Raw genomic sequence first — 15,068 nt, 5'->3', positions numbered from 1 at the left:
ATGCCACACAAAACCTCAGCAAAACCAAAACCTAGCACCTACAATGCAACTCACCCCTGAGGCTGTGGTCGAAAAGTAAAAAAATACATTCCTTTCCTAACTGCTTTTCCTTGACCTCGATGGAAAACCTCATGAGGTCAAGGAAAGATGTGAAGGAGAATTCAGAAGGACTTAGGAAAAGACAACTGTGGGACTAAGAGAATCCGACTGCACTTTTAGGCTACATAATTATGCGACGGCGAATGTTACTGACGTGGCCTGCCGTGGTGAAATTATAATGTTCCAAAGATGGACTACAAAATGTGCAACATTGACACTTACCGTGATGTTTTATGCAGGCCATATAATGGTGGACAACACGTGGAAAAATATTACTTCATTACCAAGGTTGCAAAAAGGCATATAGGGCAGTCACCAAATAATCTAAAATTGCTTGTCACATTAAGAATGCTTGCTCACACTGCCCACCCATATTTATCAACATGAATCCCAATTATTGTATGTAAATAATGCATAACAAATTAATCAGGAGGTCATCCAGCTTGATCCCTGCCTTTATTAAGGCAAGGGTGTCAGCATCTGTGACTGAAGTAAAATTAAAGAAATTGATGAGGCTGGCAATACATTCACCAAAAATTAGCCTATAAGTTAGCCTACACATTTCAACATTATCCTAAGTTTGATCATATTACAAGACTAGTAACATAGCTCGCATATAGATCTCAATTATTGTTGACAGTTCAAAACGTATGCATAATAGCAAGATATGGCATAAGAGAGAAAAGGCTTAACAGCCAATGGTAACTTACATGGTGATCGCAAGCTTTATCCGTCATGGCTGATGGATTTCTTCCTTTTTTTGTAGAAAATTCAATTTCAGCACTTATATTACAGTTTTATCATTTGAGTTTGAGAAGGGAGTGTTGCTTTAAATGTTGCTGCCGCGGGGAATTGTGGGACGGCATTATTTCCTTTCGTAAAGGATGGTCCAGTGTATCCTATGCTAAAGGAGATAAGAAAGGAAGCACTGAAGCACCTTTCCTTAGCTTTTACGCTCGTGTGTCTCCGCCGGCGGGCACTCTGCACACCGCAATATTTCTCTCCAATGTGCGCTCACTGTGCAACAAACTGGACAAACTTCACGGAGACGTGGCTGGCTTCCAGGTCTACAGAGTGGACCGCGACACAGAACTCTCCGGCAAAACAAAAGGTGGAGGTATTTGTTTTTATATTAACAATGGCTGGTGTACGGACGTGACAGTGATTCAGCAGCACTGTTCTCCTGATCTGGAATATTTTATCAATACATGTAAACCGTTTTACTCTCTCCGTGAGTTTGCTACATTCACTCTGGTCGGTGATTCCACAGCAGGCCAATGTGCACGACGTACAGCGCATGCTGGCCGACCACATAATGTGTGTGGAGCAGACAAACCTGGAAACCTCAGCCAAGAACTCCCCAAATACAGACAGTTTATAAAGTGTCCAACCAGAGAGGGGAACACCTTTACTGCTAGACACAGTAAGCAGTGCCTATCACGCCGTCCCCCGCACTCCACTGGGACATTCTGGTCACGTCATGTTCCACCTGATTCCTGCATAAAGGCAGAAACTAAAACTCTGTAAACCTGTGGTTAGGACATCTAAGAACTGGGCCAGTGAAGCTGTAGAGCATCTTCAGGCATGTTTTGGCTGCACTGACTGGGATGTTTTCAGAACTGATACCAACAGTCTGGATGAGTTTACTGATGCTGTGACGTCCTACGTCACTTGAAGACAATTATCCAATTTTGAGCAGATTTTGCCAGAAAAGGCTTTACATAACTTTTTTACACAGAAGTAGACCTTAAAATTGCCTTTGAGGTGTAAAATCAGTGGAGGACTCCTTTAATTTCAGTGTTAGACATTGCAAGGATCAGGCAATAAATATTATAACACATGGACATAATTTATTGCTCAAGTAAAGCAACCAATTCACTAATAAGCATCTTAGCTTATTGCAGGTGCTCGCCATACAATTACAGTCCCTTAAAAGCAACAAATGATTTGCAGTTGTGCCTGAAATCTTACTGAAATGATTAATCGATAATCAAAGTAGTTTCTGTTGGACTTTCTATCGAAATTAGATTTTTCAAACAGAAGCAATGAACCAGATGAAGAACTGGAAGTTTTATTCTTTGTGTTTTATGTCTTTACCTTGTAGCCACTTGCTTCAAATGTAAATATAGGATGTAAAGTGCATTACAAATAAAATGTATTATTATTATTATCATTATTATTATTATTTTCCCACAGTAGTCATGGGCAAAGACAGAAGTCAGTTCTTTATTCATATCATCCCTAACTTAATCACAATAAAACCTGTTTTCTCACTCTGATTGTTTTCTCCTTTTTTGTTCTGTTTTGAACAGTTGTGACCATTTCCTCTTCTTTTTTTTCCAACACCCTGTTTTATATTGTTTTACACTTACAATAAAATTTGTAACTACGAAATGCACAATAAATGAAACGCCCAACCATGTCTAATCTTACTGTAAACATTCCAACTTCCAAAGCTTAATTCAACCAGCTCAAGGAATTAACGTAATCCAACCTGACCACTGGCATTTTTATTATTTTACCATGACCACAATCCTCTCTGAGCTTGACCAAGTGATTATGGTCATACTCCACGATAAGATACTGAACAAATAACACCAGATTATAACTGGAAGATTTTGCAGACAAGCTCAGTAATCAGTAATAATCTTAGCATTGTTATATTTTCGATCATTATGTTTGTTTTTTGGTAAAACAAATGCAAATTAACAACATTCAAAGGAGATGAGCTTACTTTCCTCACATCTCTTTCTGTGAGCCAGTCTTAAGTCACTCACTCTCTCTTCTTCCCTCCACTTCTCTTGCTCCCTGCTGTCTATTCATCTTTCTCTCTTTCCTGGAGTAATGGCTCAATTACCATTCCTCACAGTCAGGCTTCAAACATGAGCAAAATGGAGCAGGATTTCTTGACGATTTAAAAAAAAATAGACTTTTAATTTTCCCTTACTCCCCCTCTCTCACTGTCAGAGTTCACACAGCTCAGTAGAGAATTGTGACACCTGTAATTATAGAGGTTTCTGGGCTGAAGCTGAGCTTTGGATCGATTCAGTGAACTCAGTACTTAACAGAAGAGGAGGGTAAAAACTTCTGAATGAATGTATGAAGGAATGAATTAGTAATAAACCCTGCTTCCTATAAAAACTGATATGAAGAATGCAATATCATCCAATCTAGTTGTTGAATTAAAATATCTTATCATCTGGTTTCAATATGAACAGATGAAAAGTCATTTATCAAAACCTTTCCATTCATCTTTTTTCCAACCACACATCCTTCTTTTGCTTCCCTTCATACCTTCATCTCCCTGTTTCTGAAGTCCCTCTTTCTCTCCCCCCTTAATCCTCTCTTTGCTTAAGTGCTAGCTCCCAGCCCCAAGCCTCAGGGATCCACACAACTTGATTGTGTTTTGATGTTCTTGTGAAACTTACAAGTGCACTCAGGACTCAAGACCCATAACATACATTTTCAAGAGCGTTCACCCAGAGAGATGAAGGAGAAAGGAAGAGTGGTTACTATTACCGCTATCTGTGCAGTGTACACACTTGCAGTTGCATATAGGCAGCCATATCCCTGCATTACAATATATGTGAGGGCAAAAAAACATCCTGTATATCGACTTAGATTGATCGCTGCTTAAAGTCCTGCCTTCTTTTCCGGAATCATGACGAATGTGCCCTTGACTGAAAACTCTACATTGCCTTTTTGTAATTTCACGCATTTCTTTTTTTAAACTATGTCTGTTTACAACTTTTACTGTACACAATTATAAATTAATGCAATTAAGTTGGACATCACACAAGTACTTGATTCTATACATTTTTTTCTTAACTTCCTACTAAAACGATACATTTTAACTGGGATATTCTATATTACTACTCGACATATCAACTCAGTTGAGTTTCAATTAAGGCATGATAAAATTTAACCTAGTATCAACATGTCCAGTGTTTGAAAGCCCACGTGTTTTAAATGACTTAGGCAGATTACACCTTTTGTCAGGTTGATGTTGCGTGGAGGTAGGCTGGGTATTGTATGTGGTACAGGTGAAAAAGCTGTGCAAATCAAGATGTAGCGTTAGAAGAAACATTGGAGAGATTCAACCATAGCCTACATGTTTGAGCCTCAGTCAGACGCAGACTCACATGACGATGCTGTTGTGCATCAAAATCGGCGAACAGTATATGTATCCAAATGGTAAGTGTAGTTAGCACATATTATTTGTTTATGTTGTTTGTTAGCTTGTAACTGGCAGTGGCTGACACAGTGTTAGTAGATCTAAAACATACAATAATATAATCTGCTACAATGTTACAGTGTGTTCACAATGTTATGATGTAGCAGATAGCGGAAGAAGCTCCAGGGTCTGGTTTACATCCAAACACGGCACACTCAACCATGTTTGCTGTCAAAACGTTCACTACGGTCTCTGTACTGACAAGTCAGCTCTGCGCTGGAGGTTTCAGGTTTCTTTGCCGATGGCATTTGCAAGACAGCGATTGGCTTTCGAATTTGTTGTGTACTGGGGTAAATTGGAATGTCAGATTTTAGGGAAGACAGATAGACATCTCCCCCTTCAATAGAGGAATGTGAAAACACCTCTCTAGTGACAAACTTTGCATAGATGAGTAGAGGGGATCTTTAAATATAAAACCCAACTAATGAACACATTGGACAAGTTAATAGTAAGTATTAACAATAAATCATTAACAAAACTGCAATGTGATACTATGGTTTTAATGATATATATATATATATATATTGTAGATTTGGCCAGAATTTCTATCGTATAAAACTGTACTCACCAAAAATAAGAGGCCTTTATCACAAGCTGCCTTAAATGTTCCCCTAACCGATGGTCTGATCACATCAAGAAGAGTGTTCATATTGGAGTTAATAAGTATTATTAATAAATCATTAATAAAACTTAAAAACTGACACTCATTTAACAGATTTCAAGTCTATCTTAGGTTTATATGCTCACGTGCCCATAAGTTCAGTCACCCTCATTTATCAGTGTAACATAGAAACCAGTGCCAAGTGCAGAAATCCTCTTACCACAAGTGTGATTTATGAAACAATTTTATCTCACCATTCACAGCGTGAGAATTACTACACATGGATAAATGTGGTGGCTGAAAACAGATGTATTTTAAGTATCACCCCTTTAAATATTCTCAGTTCAGGGGCCTTGCCCCTTCAGTATATAAGATGGAGAAGAGGAAGTGTTGCTTGTAGAATCAAATAAAGTTATTATGTTTGGCAGCCTGAAAGGTGGCATTAAAGAGATACAGAAGAATGCTGTGTGGAAACAAAATCACAGATGTGGTCAAAGCATTGGACAATGGACAGCAGAACTCTAGCTGCCCTTAGGTACAGCAGCACACAGACTGGAAGAGGCCAGCTGGACCCCAGCCTGATACTGACCCAAACTGAGGAGTGATTAGCCGCTCTTATCTGATTTGAAACGATGTCGGGCAAGTGGTGGAAGAGACACAGATGCATTACCTCTGTCCGATAATAGTAAGAATTTTATAGCCCAGGCTACTAGGATTTTTGTAGTCTGTATTAAAATGATTACATGGTTAACAGTTTTCTTATTAATTTTTATTAATGATGATTCAGATTATTTATTTTTATTAATTATTCAGGCTGTGTCTCACAGCCCTCGGCTCCACTTAGCAGCCTGGGAGCAGCCTCACAGAACCAGCCAACTGCGTCTTCTGCTCCCCTGTGGTGCTGGCCCATAACGACCCACAACTGTAACAGCACAGGTCATGGAATACCAAGATAAACTTTGTCAGTTAATGGTGTGGGTTACACTTGTAGCCATGTAGGACAAATTAAAAGAGATGAATGACAATAATTATGTAACTGCATATGCATGGATGCCAGTATATAACAATGTATGTAAAATAACTCCCACTCAGCCAGATTTAACTATGCTGCATGTACGTCCACACTGACTCTAAATCTTGCATGAACGAGGTGAGAGTTTATGTGAGATTTGATCGTAGCCTCCTCTCACATTCACATTGATAGATGCCAATCTTTGCGTTGAAATGAGCCCCAGTTTTCTGTTGAATGTTTGATAAATGAGGGCCAGTATGTTGAAAAGGTTGTTAGTCACTGTAATCTTTCCAGAGATCCCTTGCTAATACGACAGAGTATTAGGACCACATTAAAGGAGAAAAAAATTGAGGATGAAGACTTTCTCATCATGTTAACTTTATTCTCCACATTTTGACTTGATTCTTGACATTTCCACTTTATTCTCGAAATGCAATATAAATCAAATCTTCATCAATTTTTTCCACTAATGTAGCCCAAATACTCTGCTAAAGCAATTTCTGTGTCAGAATTTAGAAACCTATTTTGTGTAAAAAAAAATAACTAATGAAGTTCAGCTGAATATACAGGTGCTCATATAATTAGAATATCATCAAAAAGTTGATTTATTTCAGTAATTCCATTCAAAAAGTGAAACTTGGATATTATTTTCATTCATTACACACAGACTGATATATTTCAAATGTTTATTTCATTTAATTGTGATGATTAAAACTGACAACTAATTAAAATCCCAAATTCAGTATCTCTGAAAATTAGAATATTACTTAAGACCAATACAAAAAATGGATTTTTAGAGATGTTGGCAAACTGAAAAGTATGAACATGAAAAGTATGAGCGTGTACAGCACTCAATACTTAGTTGGGGCTCCTTTTGCCTGAATTACTGCAGCAATGCGGCGTGGCATGGAGTCAATCAGTCTGTGGCACTGCTCAGGTGTTATGAGAGCCCAGGTTGCTCTGATAGTGGCCTTCAGCTCTTCTGCATTGTTGGGTCTGGCGTATCGCATCTTCCTCTTCACAATACCCCATAGATTTTCTATAGGGTTAAGGTCAGGCGAGTTTGCTGGCCAATTAAGAACAGGGATAGCATGGTCCTTAAACCAGGTACTGGTGGCTTTGGCACTGTGTGCAGGTGCCAAGTCCTGTTGGAAAATTAAATCTGCATCTCCATAAAGTTGGTCAGCAGCAGGAAGCATGAAGTGCTCTAAAGCTTACTGGTAGACGGCTGCGTTGACCTTGGACCTCAGAAAACACAGTGGACCAACACCAGCAGATGACATGGCACCCCAAACCATCACTGACTGTGGAAACTTTACACTGGACTTCAAGCAACGTGGATTCTGTGCCTCTCCTCTCTTCCTCCAGACTGGGACCTTGATTTCCAATGGAAATGCAAACTTTACTTTCATCAGAGAAAATAACTTTGGACCACTCAGCAGCAGTCCAGTCCTTTTTGTCTTTAGCCCAGGCGAGACGCTTCTGACGCTGTGTCTTGTTCAAGAGTGGCTTGACACAAGGAATGCGACAGCTGAAACCCATGTCTTGCATACGTCTGTGCGTGGTGGTTCTTGAACCACTGACTCCAGCTGCAGTCCACTCTTTGTGAATCTCTCCCACATTTTTGAATGGGTTTTGTTTCACAATCCTCTCCAGGGTGCGGTTATCCCTATTGCTTGTAATTCCATCTTCACCTCTCTATTAATGTGCTTGGACACAGAGCTCTGTGAACAGCCAGCCTCTTTAGCAATGACCTTTTGTTTCTTGCCCTCCTTGTGCAAGGTGTCAACGGTCGTCTTTTGGACAGCTGTCAAGTCAGCAGTCTTCCCCATGATTGTGTAGCCTACAGAACTAGACTGAGTAACCATTTAAAGGCCTTTGCTTTGTTTTGAGTTATTTAGCTGATTAGAGTGTGGCACCAGGTGTCTTCAATATTGAACCTTTTCACAATATTCTAATTTTCTGAGATACTGATTTTGGGGTTTTCATTAGTTGTCAGTTATAATCATCAAAATTAAAAGGAATGAACACTTGAAATCAGTCTGTGTGGAATGAATGTATACATTATACGTTTCACTTTTTGAATGGAATTACTGAAATAAATCAACTTTTTGATCATATTCTAATTATATGACCTGCACCTGTAATATTAAACTTTAGCAGATTGAGTTAGACAAGTCATTTTCCAAAGTTATAGTATTTTTAATAAGAAATTCCTATCTTTGTGCTGTGACTAGTGTTTGCTGAGCCACAGCAAAGGAATAAAAAACCCAAAGAAGGAATTTTGTATAAAAAGTGTCTTTGGTAACATGCAGAAGCAAACTATTATTATTTGTACTATTATTATTTGAGTATTTGTATTAAGTTCCTTGAATTTCTTTTCATATCACTGCTATTTGTTATATGTATTATAACTAAGTTTTCTCTTATCAGTCTAACTCTGTGAGCACCTGCATATTCATACAAGTCCAAGGTCAAGGAGTGTCTCTTTTCTCTGATCTTGTATAAACACATCCTTGTTTCTGGAAGTGCATAGACTGTATAGTTTAGATGATAAGAAGACAGAGAAGTGGTGTTTGTGTGTTCATATTTCTTTTTCCCGGGGGTGGATCACATCGATGTGACAGGTGGCTGTTGGCCAGAATATCAAAGCTGGACTGAATGAGGCCGTTTTTTTTTCTCCCTGAAATCAATAAGTACTATATTAGGGATAAAGCTGTGAGACTTCAATACACTGAAGTAATATTTAATAAATCTTGTAATAGAGCTACTTTAAATGATTCTTTGGAAATTCAGTCAAGCTATGGACATTGTACATTTTCGTATGTAAATCAAACTGTAGATAATGAATCAATGGAAAGGCAAAATGGCTGATCTGTTCATGTTCTGCATGTTTCCTTGTTAACAAGCACCAGGAGACTCTAACTGGTTGGGCCAATAAGGAGAATCATGACTGAACATTTGCTGAACCACAGAGCGTGGACAAGAAATTAATGTTTAATTTTCTCATGTCTGAAAGGGTCTTTTTCTTTGAACTGCTGTGTCTAATTTCATGCTATACACACACACACACACACACACACACACACACACACACACACACACACACACACACACACAATAGTACAGATATAGCAGTTCTGTAGGAACAGGACTGGCTCACACATGCAGACATGTTTCACAGACCTTTGCATGTTTTTCTTTAGTTTGCCATCCTTGTGTATTACTTCCTAAACTGATACATAAAAATCTAAGAAATGTCAGATTATTTTTTAATCTATGCCAGCAGGAACACGAGTGCCAAAGCCTTGGGGGAAACAACATCTGTCCAAGTGTGAAAACATAAACAGACAATATTTTGTGTTGTTGCTGCTTTGCCACATTCATTATGCACAGTTCGTATAAATGAATAATGCAGGCTACTAAATAGTTCTACAGAAGTCGTTCAATTAACATCATGAATAATAAATTTATTATTAAAAGGTGCTTGGAGAATTTAGTCACACAGTGAGGCAGTGAATAATCACTTTGCCAGACTTGTGACACGTGTGTCTCAAATGAGCTCCTCTTCAGCACGACCTATCACAGAAACGTCAAAATACCTGTTCTTAGGCAGAGTGAAACACTTTGTGAGTGATATCAAGTTTTTAATTTGTACAGAAAATAACATAGCACTTGTTCAAGGTAACTGATGCATCCTGTTCTGTACAGTCAAGTAGCGCAAATGAGCTCAGGAACAAAATGTGACAAAACTGTGAAGAGACTGAGTCATCAGCATATCTGAAAACAAACTAGAAACAAAATTCACATGTTTTCACTTGTGAGAAATTATCTTATTTTCTTCCCCCAACTGTTCCTCTCCTAATTACATGGTCACATAAAACTTTAATCTTCTTATACCACTCAATTCTCTTCAACCCGGCCATGTTTCGTCCTGCCTGTCCATCACTCATCAGCTATAACAAGGAAATTAGAGGGGATTTCCATTATTAATGGGCTTTATGTTACAACTCCTACAAGCTTTAATAGACACACTTCAGCATGCCACATCATCCATCCATTTTGCATTTAGTGTCAAGGGTGCAGAGATGCAGCAAACCAAAGCTGAACCAATACTAGCTGTATTTTTGGGTTGCCATGAATAATTACTCAAATGCAATGTATAATGGCATCTGATTGCATAATTGTCATTAAACATTCACAAAATAACCAATTTACAGATAAACCAGATATTTTTTCAAAAATGTTTCACAAATGGCATCCAATGGGTATCAAACTAAATAAAAATTGAGTGTCTTCACAAAAGTGCAATTTTGTTAGGGATTCTCATTCAGACATGGCACTATGTATGACACATGTTGAAGACAAGTAAGGTTAATCATGTCAACTGAAAGGTAATGAGGTGGAAGATCTAGTGGAGATGAAATAGCTGGCAGGAAGTAAAAAGACACAGCAGCTCTAACCTTTAATGAGATCAGTGAGCCAAAAGACGAAGGATGGCAGGTGATGGCCAAATTAGACTACAGATGGACAGAGATGAAGAGAGTATGATGAAAGTGAAGTGCTTTTTTATTCGGAACCAGACTCAACAGCCATGACAGTAGCTCTATGAGGCTGTACTTTGGCACAACTAAATGCTAATGCTAGCACTGCAACATGCTCACAATAGCAATGCTAAGAGGCCAATGTTTATTAGATGTAATGTTAATAACCTCAGTTTAGCTTATTAGCATGCTGACATTTTGTTAATTTGAAAAGTTATAGCTGCCGTAGGCAAAAGTATTTCCTTATAATTTTTGCTGCAATAACAAATGTTGACCATTACATGTCACTAAGAATATTTATAATAATAATATTCAGAGCCAGACCCTTTGTATTTAATTTCGTTTTTTCAAAACTGTACCAAGTCTGAATCAAACATCCAATCAGGGTTAGCTAGCATGTAACTATCCAATCACAGCAACTCTGTATGTACAAGGCTCGTCTGGGTTCTACCTATCTTGGTTTCCAATACCTCCTTTGCCTACAAATTGCGTTACTGAGTAACATGTTACTGCCCAACACTGCTTAAGAGTGATGCAGGGGTTTGCCTTATTCTTTCTTGATAAGCAAGTGCTAACAGTACCACTACAACAAGTTTTGATTTTTGGCTTACTGGCATGATACTGAGGCAGCAGAGAGAGAGGCGGAAGGTTTTGTAGTGAGCATGTTCAAATTGCCTAGTGCTGCTTTAAGGGATCACCAAAGATCACCATTTATCCTGAGACACGTGTGACTTGAAAGTGTCTACCAACAGGCTGACACGGCCATCTGCCTTGCTTGACCACTTCGTGGGAGGATCTAGCTTGCTGAGCGTTTGCTGTGCTGGCTGTCTTTGTGGTCAGTGAGAGGGCAGCAGCCTGGTGCCACCTCTTTAAAATCTCCCCTGGATGAGTGATACATGGGTCAGCTCATCTTATCACATTGGGCCTGAGCCTAATCCTCATCAGGACACTTTGCTTTAGAGAGAGAGTGAGAAAGACAGAAAGAGCTGGCACAGGATTTTTTCTTAAGTGTCAAGTTGTTGTTGTTTTTCCTGGCACAGCTATTTGGGCTTGAATACATTGTTTTACAGGTCATCCTAGAAAATTGCCTTCAGTCCAAGAATTAGTGCTGTTTTTTCATCACATTATGTTACAGATTAAAGTGTTAACAGTTCTTTCAAAGAATAGTGTGTGCAGACCTGTAGTTATAAAATACATTTGAAGGGCATGAAGCCTTTCACATCCCTTAATCACGCAGAGGATTCAACATCCCACCGGGCCTCTTAGACACAGCTTCAATCCAATTCCTAAACCACAAATCTGGGTTTCCCCTCCTGCCACCGAGATCGATCTTCTAACAACAGGTGTTCACAGGTGTACAAATGTGGTCATGCATTGACTGAAAGCCTTTCTCAGCTTCAGAACAAAGAAAATCAGCTCAGTAGGCAGCAGGAGGGGGAGTGTTGCAGTTTATGTGATGTCCTCTAGATGTTTGATATGTCACCTTCTCTTTGCACTGGAGATGTAGGGTTGAATACCAAACACATCCTCTGATTTGAAGGCAGAATTACTGTTATATACAGTAAAACCTTACTGAACTAGTTGAACCTGCCGAATGAGATTAAGATAAACTCTAATTTGACTTGAGAAGATATATTTAAGTTTTTCAGTGCTCAACTTAACTTCACAGATTCAGACTGCCACATACCCACCATTAAACAGTTTTATATGATTGAAAGAGTAAGGCCAAACTCAGAGCATGACTAAACTCTTTTACACACTTCTGCTCAAACATTGCGATATTTGTTTTTTTGGCAATGTGACGATGATGATGATGATGGTGAATGGGCGCTCTGTTTTGCATGTCTTAGAAGAGATTTGAATGTATGTTATCTACATTGTTTATAGTGTGTCTATTTGGTCTCCTTTAGTTATTTTCACGGTTATAGCTACTCTTCCTGGGGATCAAAAAACATTAACAAAATGTTAATTGTGACCTTTTTGCTTTTGACTAACATGAAACTTCTCCCTGAGGGAGAATAAAGTTTATCAATCAAACACTACATGCTTGCAAAAAGGGCAGACAAGCCCAGAATGGATATTAAACTTAACATACACACAACTTAATTTTCATATGGCCAATTTTCTTTCAGCTCTGAGCTTGTTCAGCATTCACTGTTCCATTTAATAGCAATGAAGTTGTGGTTAATAGTCACAGCAGAGGTAGGCTTAGTCCACTGGACTGCAGTGTTAAAGTTAGGATTCTTCCTGCTGACTTCACAGCTTTGAAGCTGTTGTACCTTTCGGTAGATAACGTTCTCAGTTTAACCATACTGCTACATGAAAGTTCAAATCCAGATTTTTCATGCGTATCAATTATAATGCATTCTCAAAGGAATGAATGAAAATGGAGGATCGTAACTGTCAGATGCTGTTGTGACTCAAAATGAAGACCATTTTCTCCCAATAAAATAAAATTCTAACATGTACCGAGATATATTTAACAAAGGCAGGATAGAGGTGATATGGTATTTGACTGGCATTGAAGAAAAGCGTGAGGAAATACCAACCACAGTACACATTTTCCGATAAGTAATGGAGTGCACCCTTACAGTTACAAACAACAGTTTATCCGTACACCCAACAATCTGTACTGGTTGTAGCTGCCAGATATGAGCACAGGTTTTGGTCTCTGTGCAGGAACAATGGTACCATGCCAGGTAATGTCACAATGACTCAATGTAAATTTATCTAAAATAACTAATTACTGTTTGTACATTTCTGTATGTTTAGATTTAACAAACAGTCATTAGCCATATTTTTTCTACTTTGGGGTTAAGTCAGGTTTGCTACTTCCTTTGGAGACTTAATGCTAAGCTAAGATAATTGCCTCTGAGCTCCAGCTCCTACTTTAACAAATGAAAAATACACAGAATGAGAACCACCATCCTAAATAAGACTAAGATGGTCTGTGAGGCTGTACTTGTGTTTTGAGCTAAACGCTAATGTCAGCATTCTGATAATACTCATGATGACAATGCTACCATGCTTATTTTTAGCAGGTATTATGTTTACCATGTTCACCATCTTAATTTAGCGGGTTAGCGTGCTAACATTTGCTAATTAGCGCTGATGGTAATGTCATAATTTTTGCAGTTACTTAAACATCCTGTTAGTGGTGCTAGATGAAAAGTCAGTGGATCATCAAAGTTATTGTGCTTCCGCTGGGGATCATGAATGTCTGTACATAATTTCATGGCAATCCATCCAATAACCGTTGAGATATTTCAGTCTGGACCAAAGTGGCGAACCAATGATGTGAGCATTTGACAGACACATGGACTGAAATCTGGCCTGTAAAAAACCCATATAGCTAATTTTCTTCATTTGGACTTGGAGCCACTCCTCATAATCTATGAGGAATTGGCGGTCGTGTCTGCACACTGACTTCAAACAAGTTCATGCATAGTAAATTATAGAATCACTTAGTTGAAAATTAAATTAGCCTCTCTAAATGCATTATAATTCCTGTACACAAGAAATGATTATTCATGTGATGAACAGGACCAGTCAGAAACAAACGTAATCTAACCTCTTTCCTCCCATTTACACACACCGTATTCTATCAATTTCCTTCCCATTTCTCCTCTAATCATAGCCAATAAAATACAATTATGTGTCTCTCTGTCTGCTTCCCAAATGTCTCTATATTTGTCCCTCTCTCTTTACCGAGCCCTCCTGCTCCTTCCTCGAGCTCCACTTCTTCCCCTGTCCTCACTCTTCTGCATGACCAGTTCCATGTCAGCCCTTAATTGTGTTTTGATGTTCCTCCAGACCTGCAATTGAGCTCCATTCTCGCCAGCCAAAACAGAACAGACATTTGTCAATGCACAGGCACCGTGAGATTCCCCACATTTTCTACTGTTGCCCTCCATTTCTTCTCCTTTTTCTTCCTTTTCACTCTGTCCTACTCTCTGAGAGTCTGTAGACTCTCCTTATATGTTTATCCTGTCTCTCTATCCAGACAAACCCCTTATTCACTCGATATTTCTATCTATCCATCTATCTATCTATCCTAGAAGATAGATGTGTGCAATGGAGCAGTAACATCACTGTAGGAAGAGACCAAAGACCTCCTTTCCCCTCTGGGGCCCATGTCACATGTAATCACTGTTACTTATAAGACAAACACACAGACACACACACTGTTAGTCTGTCCTAACACTCAACTAAGCTCAGCACGGGGAGTAAATATTTGTGCTGTGCAAGCTCTAGACAGAGGAAGCCTCCTCACCTCAGCACTGTGCCACCAAATCATGAAATATTCAGAGAGAGAGAGATGGGAGGAGGGGAGAGAATGAGAGAGTGAGAGGGAAAAAAGAAAGAGAGGTCACACATAACAGAATAAGATGGACGGAGGGGAAAAAAATGCGTGGGTAGGTGGCTCGGCGTTATAGCAGAAGATCTGAAGGAAAGGAATGGGGTGTTTTTGGAGAAGAAGAGAAAGGGAGCGGGGAAAAGCAGATGAGGTGTGGAGGGAGGAAATGAACAACAAGGTTGCGGATAGAGAGAATGAAACGCAGAGAGGAGAGAGGTTGA

The sequence above is a fragment of the Micropterus salmoides genome, unplaced genomic scaffold (assembly GCF_014851395.1).
Source record: "Micropterus salmoides isolate LMB-PRFRI ecotype aquatic unplaced genomic scaffold, ASM1485139v1 Ms_hic_scaffold_6, whole genome shotgun sequence".
Classification (NCBI taxonomy): domain Eukaryota; kingdom Metazoa; phylum Chordata; class Actinopteri; order Centrarchiformes; family Centrarchidae; genus Micropterus; species Micropterus salmoides.
Note: the sequence above shows the minus strand (reverse complement) of the source record.